Genomic DNA, 12,704 nt, shown 5'->3' with positions numbered 1-12,704 from the left:
TTATACTTTATACCTCCTCCTCCCATTGGCTGATTTACGTTACACGGCCATGTTCCTTGCTGAAAACCACTGATTTTCGGTAAGTGTAAGTATAGATTATAGGCTGTACTCGCTCCGTGAGGATAGAGCAGAGGATGTTGGCAAGGCAGCGTCACGTTCCACTGGCGTTAAATGGTGTCAAAGTAAACATTTGCCAGGCTGTTAAAATTACCCCACGATCCCCTCACAAATAAACAATAAAAGGAACACGAAAAATGTTCAAACAAGCTGTGCAAACAAGGCATATCAACTAACTTTCCCCACAAAGCAGGATCGAGTTACAACTGATTCCTGCCAAGTGATGGATCCACAGCTGTGCATGTCCACCCTGGCTCCCCTGGTGAGTGTGTGCACACAGAGCACACCTGAACCTCATTCTGTTCAGAATGGCCACTTGCAGTGTTGGAAAGTAACTGAGTACATTTACTTAAGTACTTTTACTTTACTGGAGTATTTCCAATTTGTTATACTTTTAATTTTACTCCACTACGTATGATAAAGTAGGTTTTTGAAGCCTACCTTATTTTAAATAAATATCTTATCACCATGAAGTTCAGTAATTTCACGAAGCAATAAGACACACACAGCCATGATTTGTATAGAAATTAATCACTATTTGAGAGAACAGACGGGTTTCAGTACTAAAATATCATCAAAGTGGTCTCTCCTAGGCTAAGGGTTCTCTCTGAGCTGGTCAGTGTGGAATACAGTTTTAACAGCATTCTTATCAAGATTGATAACCAAGGCAACATAAACGATGACATAATATGTTATACATGAATGGCTCCACGTTGTCTCCTCCTGTGGCCAGTTCTTCATCTGATGACGTGACCTTCCTTCAGAAATAGGCTTAATCAGGCCCAAAGTTCAGGGTTTACCATCACTGGCCACTGGTGGTGTGAATGATTCCACTTTGACAATTTAGCAACTCTGAAATAAACAGAACAAATTTCAATATGCAGATAAGGTCAATGAGGGTTATTGATTGTTTGGTTATCATTGTCTCCGCCAGGCCGAAAGGCATGGCGAGAGAGTATGTTTTACCCCCTGTCCGTGTGTCCGTTTGTTTGTGTGTCCGTGTGTCCGTGTGTCCGTCCGTCCATCTGTCTGTGAACAGCTAATCTCAGGCACCGTTGGCCCGGTCGCTGCGAAACTGTGCACACACACTCCCTGGATGCCAATTCAGAACCTCTGACCCAAATTTTTCACATGGGCCTGTTATAGCGCCACCAGGAGGCCGATTTGTGCAAAACATATTTTTGGACAGTACTCCTACAGATTTTGGCCGATTTAACAGGCCGATTCGTGTTTTTACCTATAATTGCACCGATCTGTGTAAAACTTGTGTATGCACACTCCCTAGAGGTCAAGGAAAAACCTTTGCCCTGCATTTTTCACATCTGCCTTTTATAGCGCCACCAGGAGGCCGACTTATGTAAAACACATTATTTTATACTACTCCTTCCAATTTTATCCAAATTTCACGCAAATCGGTACACATGATCTCTATAGTCATGTGATCACGACGGATGTGTTTAATTTTTCATATTCCATACTGGTTGGCTAAGATTGACATCTAAAGTTTGCATTATTGGCTTGTTTTGAACAAAATTCCGCAAATCATGAACGCACCGTCCAATTGCGCTCAAACTTTGCACGCACATTCACACTATGTTGAGGAACAAATGCCACCCTTTTAACATTGGCCTGTTATAGCGCCACCAACAGGTCTAATTTGGCGAAACACATGTTTTTAACAAAATGCCTCAAATCATGAATGCAGTCAGTGTCCGATTGTCGTGCAAGGCCTAAGAAGAAATGGCACCCTTTTCACGTTGGCCTATTATAGCGCCACCAGGAGGCCACAATAGCCTACCTGACCTGGCGGAGACCTGTGCTCCGAGGAGCACTTTTTCTAGTTGTGTAATGTTATTGTTTGAATGGATAGATGATCACCATGGTGTTAGGGATATTCTATCCAACCAACCCCCAATGTATGATACAGCGGAACCCAAGGTTCTTTAACCATTCAAGCCCTACATACTTTGTTGGACAAAGTATATGTTTCACTTGAACATTTCTTAAATGTTTCTTTTACATTTTTAGGAACACCAGGATTAAAGTGCTTAGTGCTTAACGAGGGCATTGATGAATAAAATGTTCATCGCATATAGGCCTGTGTACACATATCCTTATTTAGTCACAAAGGCAATGAGAAAATATTTGATCAACACAGCAACCATGGTTACCGCATGTTTCACAGGTTGTAGCAGAAGACAGACCTAGCAATACTTACTGTAATTGGTCCCAGTTTTTGCCATTTCTGCTTTTATTCTTGATGTACTTAATTGCAATGACAGGCAAGTTTTATTTGTATAGCACACACAAAGGCAATTCAGAGTGCTTTACATAAAGCATAAAAAGGCACTTCCCTGTATTCATTACAGTATCTGACTGACATAAGTTAGGCCCACAGTATGTCAAAGAAATGTGGTAGTAATAAAAGCTTGATAGCTTTATATATATATATATATATATATATATATATATATATATATATATATATATATATATATATATATATAAAATAAATAGTTGTCCAGTATTGTTTTGTTGTGTATCGTAGTACCATGGTATGGTTTTCACCCACTGGAGTTGATAGTTCACCCACCATTTTGTTTCTCTATACCATTACCTTTGCAGGTTATGACATTTCACAGCCTGATATGTCCAGCTGAAATACATATGTCAGTGGGGAGGGGGAGGGGGGAGGGGGAGGGGGGGTTGCACTCGGTCACCAATTGATTGATAAGAGGTTTTGTTCACATGACGCGAACCCAAATCACCCCACTTCCGCTCTATCGTTCAATTCCCAGTCCCTGGTGCAAAACTAATCCTAACTAAACTCCTATAGGATTCCTCTTCTCCTCCCTTGTCCCACTCACCCCCCCCCCCTCTCTCTCTTTCTTGTGTTCTGTCATTCCTGAAGTGGCACTAATCCGCCCACCCCACCCCGCCGCCCCACACACTCTTCTCTTCTCTCTGTTTCATCTCCTCTTCTTCCTCCCCTCTTGCGTTTTTATGATCTGCTGGTACTGGAGCAAAACTAATCTTCCCTCCCTCTGTCCCATGGTGGATTCTTCAGCAGTCCCCCCACCGCACCCCACCCTCCAACCCTGCCTCTCTCCCGCCTCACCACTCCCGATCTTTCTACTCTCTCCCCATCGTGCTTCTCTTCTCCTCCCTCGTTTCCTCACGCGCTCACTCCTTTTTTCCTTTCTCTGACACCTCACTGTTATTCACTGTAGAGTCTCTACGGCGTAGACTGTAAGTGTATTCACTGCGCCCCACCTCACCCCCACTCCAGGTTCCCAAATGCCAATCGTCCCTATTTCCGTTGCTGTTCTTTCCATCGCTCTTTCCTTCATTTTGCTCTTTTCCCACCTCGCTCGCTCTGGACCAACATCCCTCCTCTCCCGCCCACCAGTGGTGGAAAAAGTACTCAAATGTTTTACTTAAAGTAAAAGTATCAATACTGCAATGTAGAAGTACTCCGTTACAAGTAAAAGTCCAGAATTCAAAATTTACTTGAGTAAAAGTACAAAAGTATCGGTATCAAAATGTACTTCTACACAAAATGTACCAAAAGTAAAAGTACTAAAATGTTTGAAAATAGCAGATCTACAAGCTCGCAACGCGCCGCGATGCCACGCGTTGTGAGCTTGTAGATCGGCTATTTTCAAATAGCCTAGGTATAAAATAGGGCTACAGTGGTTAATGTATGTTTTTCAATGTAATAATTTATATCTGCAAAGTAACTAGTAACTAAAGTAAATGTACTTAGTTACTTTACACCACTGCCGCCCACCCATTCACCATGTTACACCTCTCCTGTCCCCCTCATACAACCTCCCCTCTCTCTTCTTTCTTGTGTCCGACCGTCTGTCTCTCTCTCTCTCTCTCTCGTTCCCTCTGACACTTTTCTGTTATTTACCTCAGACCATAACTGTGTTTACTCCCTTCTGTCAACAAACACACACCTCCCTCGTCCCATTGCACTGCTCTCCTCCTGACGGCCCTTTAGTCTTCCAGCGTTATCGGTTCCATTGACAGTCAGAGCCCGTTTGAAGAGGCACGGGGCTGAAACGGCCGTGTGTTCTTCAACACCTTCTTACACAAATAGACTTCCTCTGACACTTGGTATGTCTGAGCCATATTAGAGTGGAGAAGATGTACCGTGTAACCGCGTGCCACCCACCCATTCAAAAGGTAGACAGTAAGGAGTATACCGCGCTGCAGGAGTAAGTGCAGCAAAGACAATTGTTTTTACCTTCTAAATTGCTAAATATATGGCCTCTTTGGACCGGACACTTGTCTGTTCGGGCAGTGACGGCTCATTCATATGGTCTTACAGGTACGAGTGCTGGCACTGACATCCACACGCGCAAACAAATTGATCCATCCACATGCGTACGCATACAGCCAAACACATTTGTATCGTACAAAAGGCCTGCAAATTCAGCTGCATCCCTAAGGCCATGGAAGGAATGGACATACAGAGGGAGCACACTGCGGGCTGTCAGCTCATTCCTCACTGCACTGCCGTAGAAGCGGATATCTGCCGTAGCCACATAATTACAGCCTTATCTAAGCTCTTCTCAGGCCCTCAGCCACTGACAGCATATGAAAAGATCCCAATTAAGCAATTATCTATAAAGGTAGAGCCTAATTCAGTCATTCGAGCTTCAAAGAAGCCCTGAGAAGGAGGCAACAGCGGCTGACAGCTAATTGAGAAATTGGGGCTAGAAAGCATTAAGACTCAGTTATGAAAGCAAAAAAATTAAATAATACAAAAATTAAATGTCTAACAAGAAAAGTCAGACTTTTTTTCCCCCCAGTGATTTTCATCCACTGCAGTGGATGGTCACATCTCTTTGTCGTACATGTTCACCCCGTCCAACATTGCATCTCTTGATTGTGCCGTTATATTCTCATTTAATTCCCGGACATGTCACTGTTTTGACACTGGCTGATTGCGTTTGCGCCCTTTTAGCTGCCACATGACTAAAGATTCAATAAAGCAGCTTTTTCTTCTGCAGCCTGTGCCTTTTTCAGCTCTGCTCTCTCTAACACAGTGCCTTAGCCAAACGCTAAACGCTGCTGTCATTTTAAAAATGAGTCTCCCTCCCTTTTCTGTCTTTCTTTCTCTCCCCTCTGTCTCCTTTCTCCCCTCTCCCCGCTGTGCGAAGCCATTACAGCCATTCTGACTCTCTCCCTAATTGATCCTCTCACTCCAACCCCCCATCCCCCACTGCGCTCTCACTGTAATTGTCCTCACACACATCTCCTCTTTTCTGTGTATCATCAAGATCTAGTCATTTCGTAGGCTACAACTTTCATTCCGTTCCCCGTAGGAAAGAGACTTCTCTACTATCCTCTTTAGCTTGCTTTGTCTCATAACAGAGGGACTATGGGTCAAGTTTGTTTTCTTCTGAATCAATCTTTCACCTTTTGTGAGGTCTGTCTACTCTGACATGTTGTTCCCCTGGTTGTTCACCCTTGAGCAAGGGAACGAGCCCTGCCAACCAACATTTGAGTCCCGGCTTCGCTAGCAGATAGGAGCGTTGCTGCAGTCAGTGGTGGAAAAAGTACTCAAATTCTTTACTTAAGTAAAAGTACCAATACTGCAATATAGAAGTACTCTGTTACAAGTAAAAGTCCGGAATTCAAAATGTACTTGAGTAAAAGTACTGGGGGCGGCCATAGCTGAGTGGTTAGTGAGCCCGCCTACGGAGCCAGAGGCCCTGGTTGCCCCAGGTACGATTCCAGGCCACGCCAGCATATGTGTCGATGAAATGAAATTTGTCCCTGACTCTTAACCCCTAACTGCTCACAGGCCCTCATTGGAAACAAGCCTGCAAGGACTTTCATGAACGTCCTGTTAAAAGGAATTATCCGTATCCTGTATCAAAATGTACTTAAAGTATCAAAAGTAAAAGTACTAAAATGTTTGAAAATAGCCTAGGTATAAAATAGGGCTAAAGTGGTTAATGTATGTTTTATAATGTAATCATTAATATCTGCAAAGTAACTAGTAACTAAAGTTTTCAAATAATTGTAGTGGAGTAAAAGTACAATATTTGCGTCCGAGATGTAGTGGAGTAGAAGTAAAAGTATTGGAAATTGGAAATACTCAAGTAAAGTACAAATACCTCAAAATTCTACTTAAGTACAGTACTTAAGTAAATGTACTTAGTTACTTTCCACCACTGGCTGTAGTCAACTCTGCTCTACCTGCAGTGCTATCTGTCTGTCTGCTGTTGTCCGTATTACACGGTTTGTGACACAGTGGAGCAGTGAAGAGATATATAATGTGACATGTTGTAGCCTGCTTGTACTGCTGCACTGCCCTTCTGAAATTCAAATGTATGAAAGTGCCGTTTCCCACTTCCTCTATTATCATGCCAATGTACAGCATTGCTGTATCTAAGACAAGAGTGGATTGTGTTACTTTATGTTTATTTTATGATTTTCTTTCTTTGTTTTTCTTTCTTTGTTTTTCTTTTTTGGAAAAAGACATGGTAGTCCTTGCCTTATGTCCTTGTGTGCTGAGAAAAACTGACAATTGTAGTCCTTGCAATTTGCAATTTCCAAATATCATGGAACAGTATATGATTATTGCACACACGAGACAAAATTGACTATTACGTGTTGCTATCTGGCAATGTGAAGAATGTCTCATTTCATTTGATCAACTGTGCTGTGGCACAGCCTGACAATATTCAACACTGCGATAGCCAGACATAAAAATCACGCCCATTCCAACATATTGCGATGCATTATTCATTTTTCCCCCTCTCTGTCTGATTACTCAGTACCATTTGACAACCATCATGCTCCAGTATGTTTGGATTGTGAGTTGCGGGAAGCAGAAAGAGGGTATTGGAAATGGTGCCCATCTATCATGCAAAGAGGGTTTTTGCAGCAGTAACAGCAAGGAGAAAAATGAGGAAAACAATTATTCACAAATCACAAAAGGTATGGATCAGAAACCGCAAGCTTTGGTTACATTTCCCATTATATAATCTCTCAAAAGACAACCTCATGGATACATTCATGATTAGAACAGATTAGAATATGATACATAGCCAGAGCATGATACACTATAGTACAGTTAATGTGCAATACATTCATACATAAATGCAATATAGCTAATAATAGTTTCATATATAAATTAAAGCAACCATATATAGCTAATAACTTAAATTTAGGAAACAAATGTAGGCCCCCACCACACTTGTCATTTATTCCAGTGCACTTTTTTTTTTCATTACATAAAGTATTGTGTAAATACACTAGCACTTACAGTATAATATGCCCATGATGTCTTACAATGCACTTCAGTTAAGTACTACCCAGGTTTTAGCTTGACATAGTGCCATGGAGGGGGGGTGGGGGTGGCAAAGTAGCTCCATAAGTGGTCGATATAAGGAACTGCTCCCCATATTACACAAAGATAAATCTACCATGCCAAGGCAATTCATATCATTTGAGTTGTGTGGGGTCATTTAGCCATTCCCATTGATTACTGTCATTTCGGGAGTGTGTTGCCGTCAAGGGGCCTGAATGGAGAGGATACTTAAGACCCGACATGGTGATCAATAGGGCAGTCTCCAGGTCCAGACTGCATCTCACACATCAAGGCTACAAGGAAGTCCTGCTCCTCTCCAGCTGGATCAATATACTGCTCTCTCTGTCTCACACACAAAAACAAATACACATGCAAAACACGCATTACAAATATACACGTGCTTCCACAAACACATGCACATGCATACTCCGTCTTTGAACTATGTCTTAATCAACAGGTGCAGTTAATGGGCCTCAGTTAATACAGCACTACGATTGAACCCTCAAATAGAGCAGGTGGATGCTTCAACTGGCATTCACTGGTTCCCCTTGAAATATACAAAGGCATAAAAGACCCCTTTAAAAGATCTGGCAAGGTAAAAACTCAAGATGAAGCGTCAAAATTGATTCATAAGCTACCCTCTCACAAAGAGCTCTTTGGAAATACAAAAAAAGCCAATGCCACGCTGATTTAGTGTGATTTTATTCTGAGTTGTATTCGTTTCAAATTGAGTCGGGGACATCATCCTAAAATGTGGTCAAATGATTTTTCTGTCTGGTTGCAATCTTACTCGAGGGAAAGATGGAGTGAGAATTGAGGGGCCCTGAATGGCTGCCTTGTGTGTTTACAACAGAGTATAATAAGGACAGGCAAGCTTGACCCTTGTTGCTCACATCGACAGAAATTACTGATTACTCCACTCTGGGACGGCAATGTCTCACTTGCTAGGCTTGTCGCGGTGCAACCTGAGAGCTAGGATTTGTACGTGGAATGAGAGGTATCAGACTTTTGACAGAATAGAATTCAGTTTCTCCACACACCTACTGTAGATGATTATGTGTCATACGTGTTCACCCTTCCCTTGGTTTTTAACCCTGCTGCTAGCAGTCATCTAAGGATGGCCGTGTCGGTCGGTCTGTCTTTAGGTCAAAAACAACATATCTCACACACACTAATGTCTGGATTGCCATGGAAGTTTCTGTGCATGCACCCGGGCACCTTCATGATCCAGAAAGGATGGCCCCTACTGATTTTGGAGACCCCATGGTCCTCTCTCTAGCGCCACCATTAGGCCATAAATTCTACTTGCTCACATTTTATTCTCACGTTTTATTCCCAAATAAAATATCTCAAACACTACAGGCTGGATTGCCTTGGAATGAACTTCCCACTGATGTTAGGACAGCAGAGTCACTGCCCATATTTCGCCGCAGGCTGAAAACTCACCTCTTCAGGAAACACTACCCTTCCTCCCTGCCTGACCTACTTGTTGTTAACTAGTTGTACGAACGCTTGTTTTCTATTGCTGTATTGTTTATTGGATTATTGGATTGTTTATTGGATCTTGTTTAGTCGATATACTTATTTGTTTTAGCTCATGCTCATTTGATTTAGCTATTTTGTCTCATCTGTTTAAGGAAATAGGTAGCTGATATATTGCACTTTTACCTTAGCGCTAGGTATACTCTTGGTTGCTTGTTTATGCAGAAAATGCACTAAAGACTTCTGGTGATTAGTAGTTTTCGTTCCCTACCTATGTTGAATACACTTATTGTAAGTCGCTTTGGATAAAAGCGTCTGCTAAATGACTGTAATGTAATGTAATGTAATGTAATGTAATGTATTTGGTGTCCAGATGGTGACCCACTGGCCTTTGCTCTACTGCACCTCTAGGCCAATTTTTGGGCGGTGAAACCGCCCCTATATGTGAGGTTTGGACATCGACATTCGCTGCACTGTGATTGGCCACCATTGTACCCCCCCCCCACCCATTGTACCCCCCTAACCCTGCGCTGTGATTGGCCACCATTGTACCCCCCTAACCCTGCACCGTGATTGGCCAATCACAGTCTATTCAGGACTGTGATTGGCTAGTGAAACATGACACATGTGCATAGCCCTATAAATAGGACTATGCACTTAACCAAAATATGGATGGTCACTGCTTTTATTTATTTTATTTATATAATTTATTTCACTTAAAAGCTTTTGTTGTTGTTTACTATACTGTATGTGTTAAGCTTGCTGGGTTTTAGACTCTTGGTCTTGTTATAGTATTATAGCTTTTTATTGTGGAGTTTAATACTGTTATCTCTCAGGTATGTGTCTGTTATGCAACCCCTCCTATCATAAGCAGGTCTGTATGTTACCCCTTCAGTCACCTTTGTGGAATGGCACAGCCGATCTACATGCAAGCAGGCACCCACACAAACACACTACACACACCCATAACTGGCACAGAACCATCTATCCAACTAAGAAACAACAAAAATATAACAAAAACACCACCATAGTCCATAGTCATAACAGTGTCTGTGTCAACGCAACAGTGGAAATGATAGACAGAGAGAGACCCTGAAACACTGCCACATAAATTCACTGCACAGTACAAGAGCTCACAGCTTGACCCCTGCTGCTCATATCGACAGACATTACCGATTTTTTCGCCATAGGACACCTATGTGTCCTTTTCAATCCTGATGGGCCCAGGTGTGAGAATAACCCTCACTGCCAATACCATTGGTCCGATTCAATAGACCAACCAACGCTGCAACTCATACACAAACACAAACACACAGCCATGAACTCCAAAGAGGAAAAGACTGAAAGTGAAATCAATGTAATCTAAACATTTTAGATCGGCTTCATTGAAGGTGTTCCCAGTGTGGATCAATGCTGGGCCAGACCAGCTTCCTTTGAAGTGGGTTTATACGGTGTGGCTCTTAAGGGCCGAGCCGTCTAGAAAGGTCTATGTGTCTGCCTGCCTGTGTGTCCGGCTGTCCACGGCCTATCTCGCAATCAGACAAAGGTCAACAAAATAGTTTCCAAATATGTTTTAGACCTAGGAAATATTAAATGTTATCCAAGAAGACAATGGAGAGGCAAATAATTATTATTTGGAAGTCAATGCTGACTTCCAATTAAATAATAATGCTGAAAGGCAATCACATACTGTAGGTCAGGAGCCTATCACCTGTTTCCTTAGCGTAACGCAGCTTGATATTACAGTGCACCCCCCTGGATATGATGCTAGTATGTCGCAGGGACTTAATCCAATCCTTCATGCTGAGTGCTGCTAAGCGGGGAGGCATTGGGTACCATTTTTCTAGTAATTGGCCTGACTTGGCCGGGGATTGAACCCTGACCTCTCAATCTCACAGTGGAATCTCTAACAACAATGCCACTGAGCTGGTGATCCACATGGAAGCCATGCCGTTATTAGACCGCATCTTCTTGTTTTATTGATTGGTGGAGGTGGGTGAATTAGAAGGTGCCAGGTGCTGGCAGGATCTGCGCTTGAACCTATCAGAATGGGCTTAAACCTAAAGCCTAATGCATACTCCAGAACAGGCGGAATTTGTTCAGTTCGGTTGGTCCAAAACCACAATGTGATGTCATTCAGAGGTTCAGGTGGGCGGGATCAGAACTAAATTTGGGTGTTCTGTGTGATTCCGAGATGTTGTGACTTCCCCGAACTAGTTCGGCTATTGTGATTGGTCAGACGTTGGTCAGATGTTCCGCATTGTTTCTGCATTGTTTCCGCGTTCATTCAGTCCAGCTTCAAGTTCATTCTGTCAGCAGTGACAGAAGGTTTGATAAATGTATCAAACATGGAAAAGTGGAGATTGATTAATGGGCTGACACCCGGCGGTATTTTTCCAGTGTACAAGCTCACAACGTGTGGCAGTGTGATGCATTGGGAGCTTGTAGATTAGTTATTTATGGTGCACGACACCGGTGCATAAATAAGCATATCACCCTTTACAGTTTACAGTATTTTTTAGTGCATACTGCCTTTTGTTCGAGTGTCTCTAATGGGGATTGAAAGCCTAAACTGGCATTGTCAGTAACTATTCTGCCCAGCTACATAGACCTTGTAGAACAAGATAAGCCCAATGTACAGAGCTAAAGCTACTCTTTCCTTCAAATCAGTCAACCGTGTGGATCCAAGTAAAACTATGATCCTCAGTTGACTTGTACACCAATTATGTCCACTTCAGGATATCTAAAATGTTTTCATCTACATTAGACGGGACAGATGGAATGTGAATAGTGCAAATAAAGTTGCAAATGATGTCTCCATGAATGTTACTTGATAACCTAAAAATGTTGTCGCTGGAATGTATACTTGGTTGAATGCTTGCACTCTTGGTCGCTTGAAATCTGTTCATAAATACTTTCAATGAGGGAATAAGAAAATAATAAGTATAAAGAAGTTATTCTGAATAACGTCATACATACTCTAAATGTATGCTTCATATGAAAAGCTACTGATAACTTAAGCAGTGTCTTGAGATCCCCTTGATGGCTTGGAGGCGTACAGTATATCTGAATAAACAGTGCAGACTGTGAACTCAACTCACAATCCTGTGACTGATGTTCACTTCCAGTGGATAATGTTTTAAGCATGTTAATATTTCCCCTCCTGTGGTCTGTGGAGATAAGTCACCTGAACATGCCCATCTAGGTCTAAGTCTTTAAAAGGGTCTTCATAAGAACAAAACTTTAAGGTTTAGGCTACAACTTTTGTCATGTACGCCTGTAGCAATAAATAGATATTATCAAGGGCCTAGTGCCACTGGTAGTAGGCTGCTAAATAACTTTTTCCGCCAGACCAAGACAGCATTGGCTAGACTATCAGATCAGATTTATGAATGACCAGACCAGAAAAAGTAAAACAAGCTCTGAAAATGCTAATCCAGCCCTCAGCTGTCTGTCTTTGTGCAGAGGCAGCCTGTGTGTTGTTTTTGTTGTTGTTTTATGAACAATTTGTTTATAGAATATTAAACATATGTGCATATGTAAAACATAACTTGTTGTCAACACAGCACTACTGTAGTTCCTGAAATCAGACCAGCATTTATCAAAAAGAGATGTGGTTTGGCTTGAGATTAAACTTGGAGACAGGTGGAGGATCCACACATTTCCAGACTAAAGCAATACATGTATTGCCAGCAATCATGGCCAGTTTGATAAACCGCACATTGTTTAGCAAGAGGAATAAATGGTAAAATAAATGGTAAATGGTGCAATT

This window comes from Gymnoscopelus braueri, assembly GCF_963280865.1.
Source record: "Gymnoscopelus braueri genome assembly, chromosome: 11".
Classification (NCBI taxonomy): domain Eukaryota; kingdom Metazoa; phylum Chordata; class Actinopteri; order Myctophiformes; family Myctophidae; genus Gymnoscopelus; species Gymnoscopelus braueri.
The sequence above is the reverse complement of the archived record's forward strand: the minus strand, read 5'-3'. Positions refer to the sequence as shown.